The sequence below is a fragment of the Echeneis naucrates genome, chromosome 2 (genome assembly GCF_900963305.1).
Source record: "Echeneis naucrates chromosome 2, fEcheNa1.1, whole genome shotgun sequence".
In the NCBI taxonomy this organism is placed as follows: domain Eukaryota; kingdom Metazoa; phylum Chordata; class Actinopteri; order Carangiformes; family Echeneidae; genus Echeneis; species Echeneis naucrates.
In genome coordinates this window covers 9,499,629-9,515,488 of record NC_042512.1, presented here as the reverse complement: position 1 = coordinate 9,515,488, position 15,860 = coordinate 9,499,629, and the positions used below count along the sequence as shown (strand labels likewise).

General features: G+C 40.4%; 1 protein-coding gene, 1 long non-coding RNA gene and 1 other non-coding gene across 4 annotated transcripts in view; 2 read left to right on the top strand and 1 right to left on the bottom strand.

Moving 5' to 3' along the window:
- The window catches only part of LOC115052583 (NACHT, LRR and PYD domains-containing protein 3-like), a 111,704-nt gene that overhangs the window by 82,006 nt on the left and 13,838 nt on the right, over window positions 1–15,860 (bottom strand). The window lies entirely within an intron of this gene.
- LOC115052613 (uncharacterized) lies at window positions 92–1,005 on the top strand. 2 transcript variants are annotated; one of them, XR_003841378.1, is made up of 2 exons: window positions 92–242; window positions 321–1,005. It is a non-coding gene; the product is annotated as an uncharacterized LOC115052613 (long non-coding RNA). The 2 variants fall into 2 exon arrangements; XR_003841377.1 differs by having other exon boundaries at window positions 96–242; window positions 420–1,005.
- On the top strand, window positions 2,366–2,436 carry trnag-gcc (transfer RNA glycine (anticodon GCC)). The gene has a single exon. It is a non-coding gene; the product is annotated as a tRNA-Gly (tRNA).

Genomic DNA, 15,860 nt, shown 5'->3' with positions numbered 1-15,860 from the left:
CAAAAACATTGCACAATAAAGTGATCTGGATGATTTGTGGCTACACAAATGAAAGCTGGATGGAGGAACTTGGCTGATTTATTTTAAACTGATAATTTTCTGCCCATTTTCTTGGTTGTTAATTCTTTTACTGTCAACTCTGTTTCTACTAGCAACCAGAAGTCAAGACCAGATTCTCCTGAACTGAGCTGTGTCTCCATGAAGAGTGATCGGTCTATGGATGACTTTATCAAAGAAAAAAGGTAAAAGCTGATCATTTGTTGTTGTCTGACTCATTAAAGGTATCAAAGCTTGTCTATCAGTTTCTCTGGTGTTCATAGAAAACTCCTGGAACAAACTGTATGTTTGTGTCTTTTCTCACTGATCCACCTCCACACCTTCAACACCACGTTCACGGATCCTCTCTATCCTGGGTTCAGGATCTGTTCTGGTTCAGTGTCTCTGAGGAAGTTGTATTGAAGGATACAAGAAACTGAGATGCTTCACTTCTCAGCTTTTGAGTCTCCATCAGTTCCAGATTGGAGACAGAACTGGACTTTACTGTCTAAATCTCAGTGTGTTCCTGAAAAGCGGACCTCTGGGGTGTAGTTTACATGGACTGCTGTCAGATACATTTCTGACCTTTTGGTCAAAGACTGTCTTTCTCCCATCTCTAATAATTCTCAGTTTTATCCACATGTGGCAAAAAAACTTATAAGAATCAATAAACAACAGGATGCTGAAAGTGCAGAACTCAAGGACACTGCAACAGCAGAATTTATGTCCAGAAAGGTTGTTTTTTTTTTTAAGTGCCTTTAATGACCTTTGTAAAACATTAAAATAGGATGTTATGTAAAATATGGCATCCTATTTTCATCTGAGTGTCACTGTGTGAGTGGATGTGTGTGAATGAGCTGGCCTGGGTGGGGAATGTTGTTTATTTTTATATTGTAAGTTGTAAAGTACTTTGTGCAACATTATTTGTTCGACAAATGCTGTGTAAATAAAGTTTAAATGATTCATTGATTGATATAGTGATATCATACAGTCAGTGTGTGAATGTGCTGCTGCTGAACTGGGACTCATGAGTTCCACTCTGAACCAATGAGTCATGAATCATGAGTCTGACTGTGAACCAGTCTACAGTATGTGCTGTGGGTGAGTGACAGCTCATAGCGGGGAGGGAAAGGGAGTGAAACAGCAAACCAGAGCTGCTGCTTTTCCTCCTTCTTTCTATATGAACATGAGCACCATGATGCACACTGCTGTGTTCTCATATCAAGCTCATGTTCACCTTCTTTCTTTCACAGGGAGAACATGAAAGAAGCTGAAGCTGAACTCAGCCTTCCAACTTTAGTGCTCCGTGTCACAGACTGATCCATTTTCTGACGTTATAGTCCACACCAGGCTGCAGCCTCTCTGTGTGACACTTTGTTCATCATTATTTTCACACTTTAGTTCCTGCTTCTTTTCATTTAGGCTCCATGTAGGCTGTTCATGATGACTTTGTTTGTGTGTGGCTGTTTTCTTCTGAATGTGGGATCTCTGTCTGAATGAAAGTTTCACAATCACTGCCTCAGACTGCATTCAGAAGGAATTGTTGAAGTCATAGAAGCTGAAGAGTTGATGATCAGAGGCTGACAGCTAAAGGAAGCTAGAATGCACACTGCTCTCTGACAGAGTCGGCCTCCCTCCACATTTAGGAGGCTTTTTCACTTCTTACAACAGCTGACAAAGGGCTCATCTGGGATTTGAACCCCGGACCTGTCACACCCTGAGCCAGAATCATCCTGATTGTTCCTGGAATGGTTTGGTTAGTCAGAGTGTGTCTGTGTGTGTTCTTGTCTCTCTGAGTGGTTGGAAATGAAAATGGAGATCGGGAGAAGCAGATGACTCTGAGGATGAATGAATGTTTCGCTGACAACATCAACAACTGTTTACTCACCTCACAACGAGACTGTGTGACGTCACTGGAGATCAAAGACGGAAGCGTCAAAGAGTCAGACGGAATGGCGCATGCGCACAAAGAAGCTCACGCTTGTCTCGCGAACGAATGAAGTGAAACACAAATCAGCTGTTATTAGACAAATAAGTGCCGTTAAATTGAACAAAAACCAAATCTGTTGGTTTGTTCCTCCTTATACTTATCAAAATGCGTCTTTTCCTGCTTTCGCTCAATTTTGGAATCACAGACTGGGCGAAGCTGAGCACCTCGTCCACTGTGTGTGTGTGTGTGTGCTCTCTCTGCTGGTCTGAGCTCTCAGTTCATTTAAATACTTTGTTGGATCTGTCTGTCTGTATCATGTCAGAAACTCTGAAACACTCTGAACTTCTTTAAAACATGGTGGATTTACTGATATCAAAGGACAAAACACCCATAAAATAAGCATTGGTGGTTCAGTGGTAGAATTCTCGCCTGCCACGCGGGAGGCCCGGGTTCGATTCCCGGCCAATGCAGAGTAGCTCTTTACCAACATCCAGATGTTAGAAACACAGTGCTGCTTGGAAAATACCCTGATAGACTCCAACACACTGTGACTTTGTGAAACAACCAGTGGAGCCCCCTGGTGGTCAGTAGAAGTGCAGCCCCTCTGAGCTGGTGACAGACCAAGGCTTCAGTCTGCACACATCTTCCACATGTGATGGCACACACACTGTGTATTGTGGCAACATCCGTCCCCTCAGAGAGAATCTGCTCTTTAACCCTCCTGTCGTTTTCACCCCCCGCCCCTTACTTTAGTGTTCCTGCTCTGTTTGATACGGTGGCCGGTAAGTGCAAAACAAAAGTGCCAAACACTTTTACAAAGCATGTAAACAAATTTACATGTTGGGAAATATTTTTACATTTTATTTAACAAAATTACATAAGAAAAAACGGACCACGGACAAAACTAATTTACAAGTGGCAGAACCCGAAACAATTTCCAAACGACAGAATCTTCCGGAAGGGGAATGTACCAAAGGCCGGAAGTGATCCAGAAGAAGATTGACTGTGAGCTCAAAAGTTTGTATCAGTTTGTGTGCCGGGAAAACTTTGCAGGCATAGATTAAATGATGTTTTGGCCGTTTTGTGGAAACAAATTGAGCCAATTTACGCGGTTGTGTTTTCCGTGCGGACGATCTGTAGAATGTTTAACGTTGATGAACGGACCAGACGGAAGGAGCACGCGCACAGGAGACATCTAATAAACAGCCGGAAAATGGTAAACAAGCTAAGTGTAGCATCGCGCTAACTAGCTGAAGCCGCTGTCAGACATGCAGTGAATTAAAGTGCACCGTTTCATTTAGCAGCCAATCGTTGTCTTCACGGAATAGCAACGCGTTTAGTTAGTATGCGTTGCTAGTTTTTAGTTTTTCTATTTTAGGCTTTCAGTTATGCTAAATGCACAATTGTTGCTGATTGTTTTAGCTGCTGCTAACTTTCTGTTTTGATACGGAACTCCGTTCATTCCAGCAGAACAACCATGAACATCATATAAACAATTCATGGAGGACAGAAAGTCAAAGTCAAAAGAACTGTGGGCCGAAAGGAAACAGGTCCAGGTACGTGTGTGGATATATCTGTAAAATATGGAAGTAAATATGTGTGTGAGAAATGAATGATATCTTTTTGTTATTTTAGCAGATAAACATGGATTGATGGCGCCACATGGAGCTGATTTAAAAGCTCAGAGAGGGAAAACACTCCCATTATATACAGATCCGGAGGTAGCAGCACCTGATCTACTGAAGCATGATGTGAAGTTTACACGGTGCAAACATCAGCCTGCGGACTCTTCAAAGGATGATTCCTCTCCAAACGCCATCAGGTTGGAACTTCGTGGACCTGGACAACTGTTTGGCTATCGGACGATGTGGCAGGTACTCAGACAAAAGTCCAATCTTCGAGTGAAGAGAGATGATGTGATGAATGAGAGAGCACGCAGAAGGTTTCTAAGAAGAAGCTGCTACTCAATGGGAGCGAACTGTATGTGGCATGCAGATGGTTCTGATAAACTGGCTCTCTCAGGACGCATGGATGGATTTTTTCACCTAAAGTGCTGTGACAAATAACAAGAAGCCAACAGTGATTGCTGAGAATCTCCTCTCATGAGACTGAGGACTGATTGTGGCACGGAGAATGGCATTATGGCTGCCATTCAGTCTCCCCTACGCCTCCATCATGATGACTGCTGCTCTGGGCCGTCCAGCCACATGTATGGCTCATCCACGAATAAGCAGCGTGTTGAATCCTGGTGGGCCATATTTAGAAGGGGAAGGTAAGTGGCCTTCATGAAGTCATTTTATTATGACCAACCTTTGATTTGATTTTTATCTTTATGTTCTATCTCAGATGAACTCCTCTAAACATATAGAATAATTGAGGCTGTGACTTTAACGCGTTCATTTCAAAGCCTTTAATATTTTTTGATGGAGTTCCACTTCTACTAATAATATATATTTACTTCCGATTCTATCCATTTCTACAGGTCTCAGTTCTGGATGGAGTTGTTTGCTGGATACTTCAACGGGAGCCATGAGCATCAGTGCCTTCTGAGATGTTGCTATGGTGATGTTGGATGAGTGTGTGAGACTGTGGAACAGTCACAGGATTCACACTTCCAGAACAGCGTCATGTCCAATGAACTGTACTGCTGACCACACAGGTAATATTGGTGATGGATTGATATTTCCATGTTTGTTTTATTTATTTATTGCTTAAATGTAAATAAATGCTATTGATTCTATCTAACACAGATTTGGCTCCACAGACTGGATTTGAGATTGAACCAGCTGATTTGGATGCTGTTCCAGAGGTGAGCCTGTCAATAGCTCCATGTGGGGACTCAAACATGCAGGAGGACTTTGACTTTGTTATGGAGCACAAACAACTACAGAAGCCAGAGAACTGGGAGTCTGCAACAGAACTGTACATGAAGCTGAAAGAAACTGCTCAGCTGTGAGTCAGTGACAAAGGGAATTTTCCCTTCCTGCATTATCAAGTGCTTACTCATTGGGGTTTCTGTCCTATTTCTATTTTATTTATTTTTTAAATTAATTAATTTTTTTAATATACATGTCAAGAGCCATGAGATGACTGTGCTGTGATTTGGTATTAGACAAGTCACACAGAATTGAATCAAATATTGTTTTTCTGTTTTAAAATAGTTTGGAAAAAACATCTATCACAGATGCAATCAGAAGGAAATATTTGCAATTTTTTTATTGTTTGTAAACATAACATTTGCATTCCCATTGTTTCATTTCTTCAGATGAACAAGTACCAGAATCATTTGGAAACATCACAAGCAAAAGTGAATGACAAACTATGAAATCTGATTTGGAGTGGTGGAACACTGCAGTCTGTCTGAACACCAAGTGTCACAGCTTCATTTTTGCTGAGTTTGAAATCAATTGATAAAAATTATAGCAAAGTAATGAGTCCTATATTTTTGTAAGTATGGAATACAAAACCTCTTGAAATTTGTTTTGTCTAAAACTTAACAGTGAAAATCTTAACTGTGTGGAGAGAAAAAAAACAAAACAAAACACCTTTTCGGTGTCCGGTCTGGAGGGGTGATCTAGTTACCAATTACAAGTTACAGTTACAAGTCCATGTGTGACTTAAACACTGTGTGAATCTAGGAGTGCTAATTTCAATGTGTTTGAACATGTATTGGGAACTGGGAATGGAGAGTCATCCAGGAACTCTATTCTTGGCGATGGTTCCAATCCGGACGGGGGAGGTGAAGTCAGCCCAGCTGCAAACATCAAAACATCCTCCAGAGACACAGCAGCCTGAGCTTCTGCAAAGAAAAACCTTCAGTTACATCTTGGCAATGTATTTTCTCAACAAATCATAAAAAATAAAAATGTGATTTACAAACCTTCACAATAAAAGACACAGTCGGCCCAGTAGCCCAAAGTTTGACTTTCTTTAAGTCTCCTGTTACTTCCTGATGGACTGAGGTCAGGTTTGAAGAGTCAAGTTCCAGACCAGTGAGTGGCTTTTCAGAGTGGCACAGGACAGGGGCCAGCAAAGTAGGCTGTTGCTGCAGTGCAGTCAGAAACTGAAGAGCTGAAAGACCATCTTTGAATCTAAAAAGTCACCACAAACATTGTTTCACATTTAAATGACCTAAAGAAACTTCAATGTTTTCTAAAATGACTATCCACCCAAACATATAGAAATGAGTAAAAATGGTTGTGTTGAACATTACTGATTTAAAGAAGAACTCTGTGTCTTGCTTTGCACTTGGCAGGGTAATTGTTACTCTACAGACTGCAAGAATTACGCACACAAACAAGACTGGAATGACATGAGCACCTTTTGATTGGCATAAGACAGAGGAAGGGGAGACAGACATCACACAGCAATTATACTAAACTAAGGCACACACAGATGGGATGCGGTCAATAATGTACCATCGGAGGGAGTCTGACATGATTTCTTTCTTTTCTTCAACAGTAGCAACAAGTCTCAGACAGACTGCTGTCTGTAACATTGTGCCGTGTCTCATGATGCATTCTCACAGAGCATCCACTGAAGAAACATTCTCAATCTGAGATGAAACACGTTTTTGAAAAATAGTTCAAGCAACAAAGCGTCATGTGATATATGAAGTTAATGATCATTAACCATTAGTATTGTTTACATCTAACCCTGTTCATACCATTTGCATTGTACACCAAGAACTGATGTCCTTCTGGTCCATCAGAAATGGGCCGGTCTTTCAGATGTTTCATCAGTAGAGTTAAAGACTCTCGTCTCGGCCCACCTGTGTCAATTCCTTCTTCCAAAACGGCAGCATCATCTGTGAATTTTACCAGCATGTCACAGGTTTCAGAATATGTTGAACATCTTACAAATGCAATTATCTTTCCCATGTAATCAATAAATTAATATTAAAATTAAGTGAATCACTGTTGTTTTTTTACTTACCCGTAGGAAGTACTCCTGACTGGATTTGTTTCAGGTGGATCCAGATCCTCGGTGTCAGATATTACTGTCTGAAAAACAAATGAAAATGTCTGAAACAACACACTGAAAGCAAAGAACATCAGGCTGCCATAATCTGCCTTAATACCTGTCCAGGCTGAGCTGTGGATGAATCTCTGAAACATGATAAAATTGATAAACTGATGAACTTTATGATACAGAGTATAACAGAGCTTTGAGTAACATTTAGAGGTAGAGAGGAACCATAAGATTTATAAATAAGATGATTTTGTTATAAATGATATCACACGTATGATATTTTCTACCACATGTTCATCACAACCACATCAACAACTTAAAGACAAATTACTGCTTTTGTAAAAACTAATACCTACCCTTTATCTTCAGGTTTGCGTTTGGGAGAACTGTGTTTTTTTTGGTTCAAAAACCTGAGAAGAAAAGCACACAATTGTCAGCAACTTTAAACAGCTTCCATTATTGTTCCCTCACCACATACAGTATATATCAATGGTGAAAGGTTATCAGGGTGTCTGATTGGAATAGTAAATGCCAAATAATCAAGACTTGGTTCTTAGACTTAATGCTTGAAATCAAATGCATATTCTATCAATAAATAAATAAAAAAACTGAAAGTACAAAATGTAAAAATGAACGTACCACAGTGTCAGCTGCATTGAATTCAGCTGTGCTCCTCGATGTGATGACAATTTCAGAATCAGAGTCTGATGTATCAACCTCTGTAGTAAAAACAAACAACACATTATTAATTATGCTACATCAGAGTAAATAAATGTGTAAAAATATTGAATGAAGAGATCCACAAACCTCCTCTAAAGTGTGTTTCTAGGCAAATGAAAAAAGTGCCTTTCCTATTTCCTTTTTATATTCTGCCAGTTTGAATGGGCTTTCTGACCCAGGCACATGGAGCACCTCTGAACAGTCTGGATACAAAAGAAGGTCTGCTCCTTCATCCATGTTCTTGTTAAATGTTCTCATTTCTTGGACAGCTTGCTTCAGTAGATCAGGTGCTGCTACCTCCGGATCTGTATATAATGGGAGTGTTTTCCCTCTCTGAGCTTTTAAATCAGCTCCATGTGGCGCCATCAATCCATGTTTATCTGCTAAAATAACAAAAAGATATCATTCATTTCACACACACACATATTGACTTCCATATTTTACAGATATATCCACACACGTACCTGGACCTGTTTCCTTTCGGCCCACAGTTCTTTTGACTTTGACTTTCTGTCCTCCATGAATTGTTTATATGATGTTCATGGTTGTTCTGCTGGAATGAACGGAGTTCCGTATCAAAACAGAAAGTTAGCAGCAGCTAAAACAATCAGCAACAATTGTGCATTTAGCATAACTGTAAGCCTAAAATCATAAAAAATAAATAAATAAATAAATAAAAACTAGCAACGCATACTAACTAAACGCGTTGCTATTCCGTGAACGAATGGCTGCTAAATGAAACGGTGCACTTTAATTCACTGCATGTATGACAGCGGCTTCAGCTAGTTAGCGCGATGCTACACTTAGCTTGTTTAGCATTTTCCGGCTGTTTATTAGATGTCTCCTGTGCGCGTGCTCCTTCCGTCTGGTCCGTTCATCAACGTTAAACATTCTACAGATCGTCCGCACGGAAAACACAACCGCGTAAATTGGCTCAAGTTGTTTCCACAAAACGGCCAAAACATCATTTACTCCATGCTGCCACAAACTTTCACTCCGCAAAGTTTTCCCGCCACACAAACCGATACAAACTTTTTGAGCTCACAGTCAATCTTCTTCTGGATCACTTCCGGCATTTGGTACATTCCCCTTCCGGAAGATTCTGTCGTTTGGAAATTTGTTTCGCAACATGTAACTTTGTTTTCTAAAATGTAAATTTGTTTTGTAAGTGGTAAAAGTGTTTTTCTTATGTAATTTTGTTGAATAAAATGTAAAAATATTTCCCAACATGTAAATTTGTTTGACGCTTTGTAAAAGTGTTTGGCACTTTGTAATTTAGTTTTGCACTTACCGGCCACCGTATGAAACAGAGCAGGAACACTAAAGTAAGGGGCGGGGGGTGAAAACGACAGGAGGGTTAAAGAGCAGATTCTCTCTGAGGGGACGGATGTTGCCACAATACACAGTGTGTGTGCCATCACATGTGGAAGATGTGTGCAGACTGAAGCCTTGGTCTGCCACCAGCTCAGAGGGGCTGCACTTCTACTGACCACCAGGGGGCTCCACTGGTTGTTTCACAAAGTCACAGTGTGTTGGAGTCTATCAGGGTATTTTCCAAGCAGCACTGTGTTTCTAACATCTGGATGTTGGTGATGACACTTTCATATCAGTAAATCCACCGTGTTTTAAAGAAGTTCAGAGTGTTTCAGAGTTTCTGACATGATACAGACAGACAGATCCAACAAAGCATTTAAATTAACTGAGAGCTCAGACCAGCAGAGAGAGCACACACACACACACACACACACACTGGACTAGGTGCGCGATTCCAAAAATGAGCGAAAGCTGGAAAAGAAGCATTTTAATAAGAAGGGAAAACAGACATCTGAGTATGTGGGAGGAACAAACCAACCGATTTGATTTTAGTTCAATTTAACGCCACTTATTTGTCTCACAGCTGATTTGTGTTTCACTTCATTCGTTCGCGAGACAAGCGTGAGCTTCTTTGTGCGCATGCGCCGTTCCGTCTGGCTCTTTGACGCTTCCGTCTTTGATCTCCAGTGACGTCACACAGCCTCATCGAGGTGAGCAAGCAGTTGTTGGTGATGTCAGCGAAACATTCATTCATCCTCAGAGTCATCTGCTTCTACCGATCTCCATTTTCATTTCCAACCACTCAGCGAGACAAGAACACACACAGACACACTCTGACTAACCAAACCATTCCAGGAACAATCAGGATGATTCTGGCTCAGGGTGTGACAGGTCCGGGGTTCAAATCCCAGATGAGCCCTTTGTCAGCTGTTGTAAGAAGTGAAAAAGCCTCCTAAATGTGGAGGGAGGCCGACTCTTTCAGAGAGCAGTGTGCATTCTAGCTTCCTTTAGCTGTCAGCCTCTGATCATCAACTCTTCAGCTTCTATGACTTCAACAATTCCTTCTGAATGCAGTCTGAGGCAGTGATTGTGAAACTTTCATTCAGACAGAGATCCCACATTCAGAAGAAAACAGCCACACACAAACAAAGTCATCATGAACAGCCTACATGGAGCCTAAATGAAAAGAAGCAGGAACTAAAGTGTGAAAATAATGATGAACAAAGTGTCACACAGAGAGGCTGCAGCCTGGTGTGGACTATAACGTCAGAAAATGGATCAGTCTGTGACACGGAGCACTAAAGTTGGAAGGCTGAGTTCAGCTTCAGCTTCTTTCATGTTCTCCCTGTGAAAGAAAGAAGGTGAACATGAGCTTGATATGAGAACTATATCAATAATTTGAATTTTATTTATACAAAACTTTTCAAACTAATAGCAATGTTGCACAAAGTGTTTTAAACATTAAAATACAAAAATAAACAATATCCCCACCCAGGCCGCATCATCACCACCATCACAGAGATTAAAACAGGACATTGTTTATCTTACAAAGGTCTTTTAGTACATGAAATAAAAATTGCAGTGTCCTCTGAGTTCTGTTCTTTCAGCACCCTGTTATTTATTTAGATAAATTTTTTTGGAACATGTTAAAAATAATAATTATTTGAGATAATGATTAAAAAAAACATTTACGTTTTATGAAGTGAAGAAAGGGCCAATTTAAAAGTTTAATCAGTGCCAACTGACAGTTAAATGTTTCACAAGGAAATGTTTCATACGAACAAAAAAAAAAAAAAAAAAAAAATGCTTCTGGAAACGTTCCCAAAGCATCCCAAAGGGTCCAGAAGAAGCTGAACCTAAACCCCAGGTGGAGTTTGGAGGAGCTGGCTGAGAGGAGAGGAGGACTTGAGGAGTCTCTGGGATCATGGTGGACTGGACTCTGTTCTCAGACCAGTTCTGATTCCTCTGTCAGTCTCTGCTGGATGAAGCTCTCCTCTCCACCTCCCAGGAACATGGTCCAGAGTCTGGACAAGCTGCTGCTGCAACATCTGGATCATCAGGAAGCAGCTGATCCTCCATCAACACACACCTTCCTGTTCACCAACTCCACTTCCAGCTGTGTAGAAAAGAAGAGAGCAGATCCATCAGTGTTTCCTGACTCTGTCCATCAGCTGTCAGTCAGTGATGCAGATCCAGCATAAAGACCTGCAGGGACTTCAGTCCTGTTCAGTCCAGATGTGCAGCAGCTGCTTCCTCTCAGCTCATGTTAACGTGTTGGAGTGAACACACTGAGCTGGAAACTCACAGACCTCAAGTCTGCTGACTCAGCACATTTCTCTGAGTCCACAGTGGAGATAAAGAGCTGAGTCATGAAGGTTCATCACTTTACTGATGATTTACTGAAGGTCCATTTAAACAGAGAGACTCAGACAGACAGACAGACAGACAGACAGACAGACAGATAGATTCTGGTTTGCAGAAAGACCACATGGTGACAGTGTGATGAAAGAAGATCAGTGATGTGCAGCTTTCAGTCAGACTGATCTCAGAGCTGTGACAGATGAACCTGATCAGAGAACAAACAGTCTCAGCTCAGATCTGACAGTTTGATGGACGAGGACCAGAATCTGAACATCTCTGAGTTCTTCAGCTGGAATCTGCTTCATTTGAAGGTCACATGATCACAACAGTCCTCTGACTGATCTGATTGGCTGACTGTTTTCTCTCTGTCTTTCTGTCTAATCCTGAAATCTGTTTCTGTTCTCCTCTCACAGCTTCACTGAGGGTTAGAGTTAAACAATATTACTGAAAGGAACATGAACTGAGTCCAACTGTAGCGGAAATAAAACATGAGTCTGACCTCAGAGTCTCCAGTCTGAAGTCTGGACTCTGCACAAAACCACACAGATCCTTCAGGTCTGAATGCTTCAGGTCGTTCTTACTCAGGTCCAGTTCTCTGAGATGGGAGGGGTTGGACTTCAGAGCTGAGACCAGAGAAGAACAGCTGATCTCTGACAACCTGCAGTTCTCCAACCTGAGTAAAGAATAAAAGATGTGACTTTAGGAGACAAAGTTCCTGCTTGAAAGTGTTTTGTCATCTGTTCAGAGTGAATTATGTTTTAGTGAAGGGACTTGTGGTAGCTGATTTTATTTCTGTGGTTTGGGAAATAACACAAAATATTTTTTTTGGTTGTTTGTTTTGTTTAAAATGAACCATTATGACTTGAGAAAAGGAAAATATTGTATCTGTGTATGTTTATATGCAGATATATGAGAGTTCAGGTTGTTACAACAGCCACTGGATGATTAAATACGTCTTATAAATCCATGTGGGTTGGACATTTTTATGAATGACATGCAAATAAATTAATAAATGAAATGAACCACAGACTAAAATCTGCATACTAACATACAAATATATATGAATATATGATGTCCCCTTTCAAAAATACAAGATTGATTGATAAACATGCAATTAAAACGTCTTTTTCAATTTAATAAAATCTGTTTTCCAAAGTTAAACCTACAAACTGCAGTTCTCCAAACTGAGTAAAGAATAAAAGTTGTGACTTTAGGAGACAAATTTCCTGCTTGAAAGCGTTCAATGTTTCATCAAGTCAACACATGATTCACAACATCTGGAACATTTTCACTTAATTCAGCAGTGACCACGTTTAACATGCTGAGTTTGGTCTGAATCTTTCAGTCTGCTTGAGTCACATGACTTTATAGTCGTGTTGGAACACAAAAACACTGAATATTAGTGCTGTACCCAAAGAGAGAAAAAAAACACAAACGAACAAAAAAAAACCCATTGATATAAGAATCACAATTCTCATTTACTATGATTCAGAATCGATTCAAAATGTCCCAAAAATCGATTTAAAAAATAAAACAATGCTGACAAAGACGCTGTCTGACGTCACCACGGAGCTGGTTCTAGAACATACACATGCACCAAAACAAGGAGGAAACTACAATAATGGAGGAAAGAGAGATTCAACAGGCCCCGTCCTCGTTGCAGGCAAAGATTCTGACTCATTTTGGTTTTTACTGAGCTTGACATGACTTATTTTATAGCTTGCTGCTCAGAGTAGCAGTTGTGGTCCACACACATTTGAAAAGGCACTTTCCTTAAAATTTAAAAGGCGGCATGTTTAACTGCTCTTTTTTTTTTTAAAGAGACACTTTTATTTTTGCTATTCAAGCAATATGTGACATTGTATTAAACAACAGTTGCAACAATAATATCAGCCTGATGTCTGCACCACAACTGTAACATCATATTAATCTGAGAGCAGAAATAAAACATCAGTCTGACCTCAGAGTCTCCAGTGTACAGTGAGGACTCTTAAGAAAACCACACAGATCCTTCAGTCCTGAATCCTGCAGGTCGTTGTGACTCAGGTCCAGTTCTCTGAGATGGGAGGAGTTGGACTTCAGAGCTGAGACCAGAGAAGAACAGCTGATCTCTGACAACCTGCAGCGCTCCAACCTGAGTAAAGAATAAAAGATGTGACTTTAGGAGACAAAGTTCCTGCTTTAAAGCGTTCAATGTTTCATCATCTGTTCAGAGCTGAAGGTTTAGAAAGTAGAAGTTTAGGAAATGAAAGTCAAACAGCTGAACCAACAGGAAGCAGCTTCACCACAGTCAAATACAAACAGTGACAAGATTTAATGAGAAAATTTAACAACACCTGAAAGAACCTGAACTGACTCAAACTGTCAACATTGTGAATATGAACTGTGTGAAATTTAAATGTCATGTTTAAATGAGTGAAATTCAGTTTTCAAAAGTTATTTTCAACCATTTAACAGTTTAAATGTTAAAACCTGAAGAGGATTTTCCCTCATAAATATAAACCTGTCTGCAGGTCAGAGTCACCACAACTGTAACATCATATTAATCTGAGAGCAGAAATAAAATATGAGTCTGACCTCAGAGTCTCCAGTCTGCAGTGAGGACTCTTCAGAAAACCCCACAGATCCTTCAGTCCTGAATCCTGCAGGTCGTTCCAACTCAGGTCCAGTTCTCTGAGATGGGAGGGGTTGGACTTCAGAGCTGAGACCAGAGAAGAACAGCTGATCTCTGACAAACTGCAGCCCCACAACCTGAGTAAAGAATAAAAGATGTGACTTTAGGAGACAAAGTTCCTGCTTGTAAGTGTTCAATGTTTCATCATCTGTTCAGACCTGAAGGTTTAGAAAGTAGAAGTTTAGAAAATGAAATTTTAAACAGCTGAACCAACAGGAAGCAGCTTCACAACAGTCAAATACAAACAGTGACAAGATTTAATGAGAAAATGAAACAACACTGTAAAGAACCTGAACTGACTCAAACTGTCAACATTGTGATTGTAACACATCAGAAATAACCAAACAGCAGAGTCAGCCAAACTTTATTTCTATCTCTGATTCTGCCACATATGATCTCTTGTATAACGCAGAGATGGTCTTCTGGTCAGGGATGGAATTTTGGGTGGGGGCATTTCCCTTGCACTTTTTTGTATGGAGTCAGAACAATCTCATCATGAATGAACTCTCGTGGGGGCTTTCGTTCTCATATTTTGCAGTGTCGTAGTCGTATTTCACAGTTTTGTACTCGTATTTCGGACTTCGCAAATGTGATTTTCAGGCACACTTGTAAGATAAATTTACAGAGCATACAAATTGCTGAATGTGCAGTTATGAAATCTGTGTGTTGAATTTTGAGACTGATCTGACGTTGCAGTTCAACCACCATCACCATTAGCTGATAAAGCTGTCGATCAATCGCATGGAGAGACTCAACCTCAACCTGTCAGTAACATTTATCTGACTATCCCCTTGTTGTAAATCATGCAATGCCACTGAATGAATGGAAGCATCCTGCTTAGCAAAGTTAAATGTTTGAATGAACAAACTATGTGACCGTATGTTAAATGCCGCCTTTGCAAAAGGTGTTGTTTATTGTTGCCATAGTGACAACGGTCGCCAACGGTTTAAGTGTGGAGAAATGTAAGTGGCCACATGAATGGCTGATGAATCTGTCAATCAAAAACATACATTTGATTGACAGCTTTAACAGCCAATGGGGACGTTTGTTGGACGCTGAAGTGTGCGACTTAAGTTCGACTGGAGCCTCCATCTGTTAGCTCTGGCAGGTAAGTCCACTCTAAAACCAGTCAAACTGTCAACTACACAACCTCCAAAAGTTCTACACACAAAACATAACTCATCATTAATGATATATTTGAAGAAACATGAATAGCTGAATGTGGAAATCATACTTAAATATGCAGAATCTATTCTGATCTATGTCATCTTTAATGGATTATAAGGATGGGTTGAAAATTAAATATATAAATAAACTGTTGATTTTCCCGATTCTGACTGATCTTCATTTGAATGATCTGATATCAGTCCACAGAATCCTGAGACTGATATTTAACATAGCTGGGAGATCAGCGAGGCAGACGGAGCAAACATGTTTCCTGCAGCAGAGAGAGGAGGGCAACGGGGCAACTGCTCCCCCAGCAGACCAGCCCTTAGAGCCAATCCTTATCTTAGTGTGGAACCAAACCACTGCAGCTGATTGGACTAAAGCTTTGCTACACAATCACAGCAAAATGGATGTTTTCCTGAGGTGCTGATGTTTACATTAGGTATGTTTGGAGCCACCTTATTTCCACTGCTGCACTGTGTTGCTCATGTACATTCATGTAACTGCTTTGGGGTCAGTGGTTAATGTAAACATTATTATTCTAATAATGGACCAGGTGGGAAGGTTCCTTGGAAAATGAAAGAATTAGTTCTGACAATCTGTTTGATATTCAAACTAAATTGGCATTAAATTGGCTTACCTCTTTCAATCAGGATAAACAGCTCCTCCACTCTGCCTCTCTGCCAG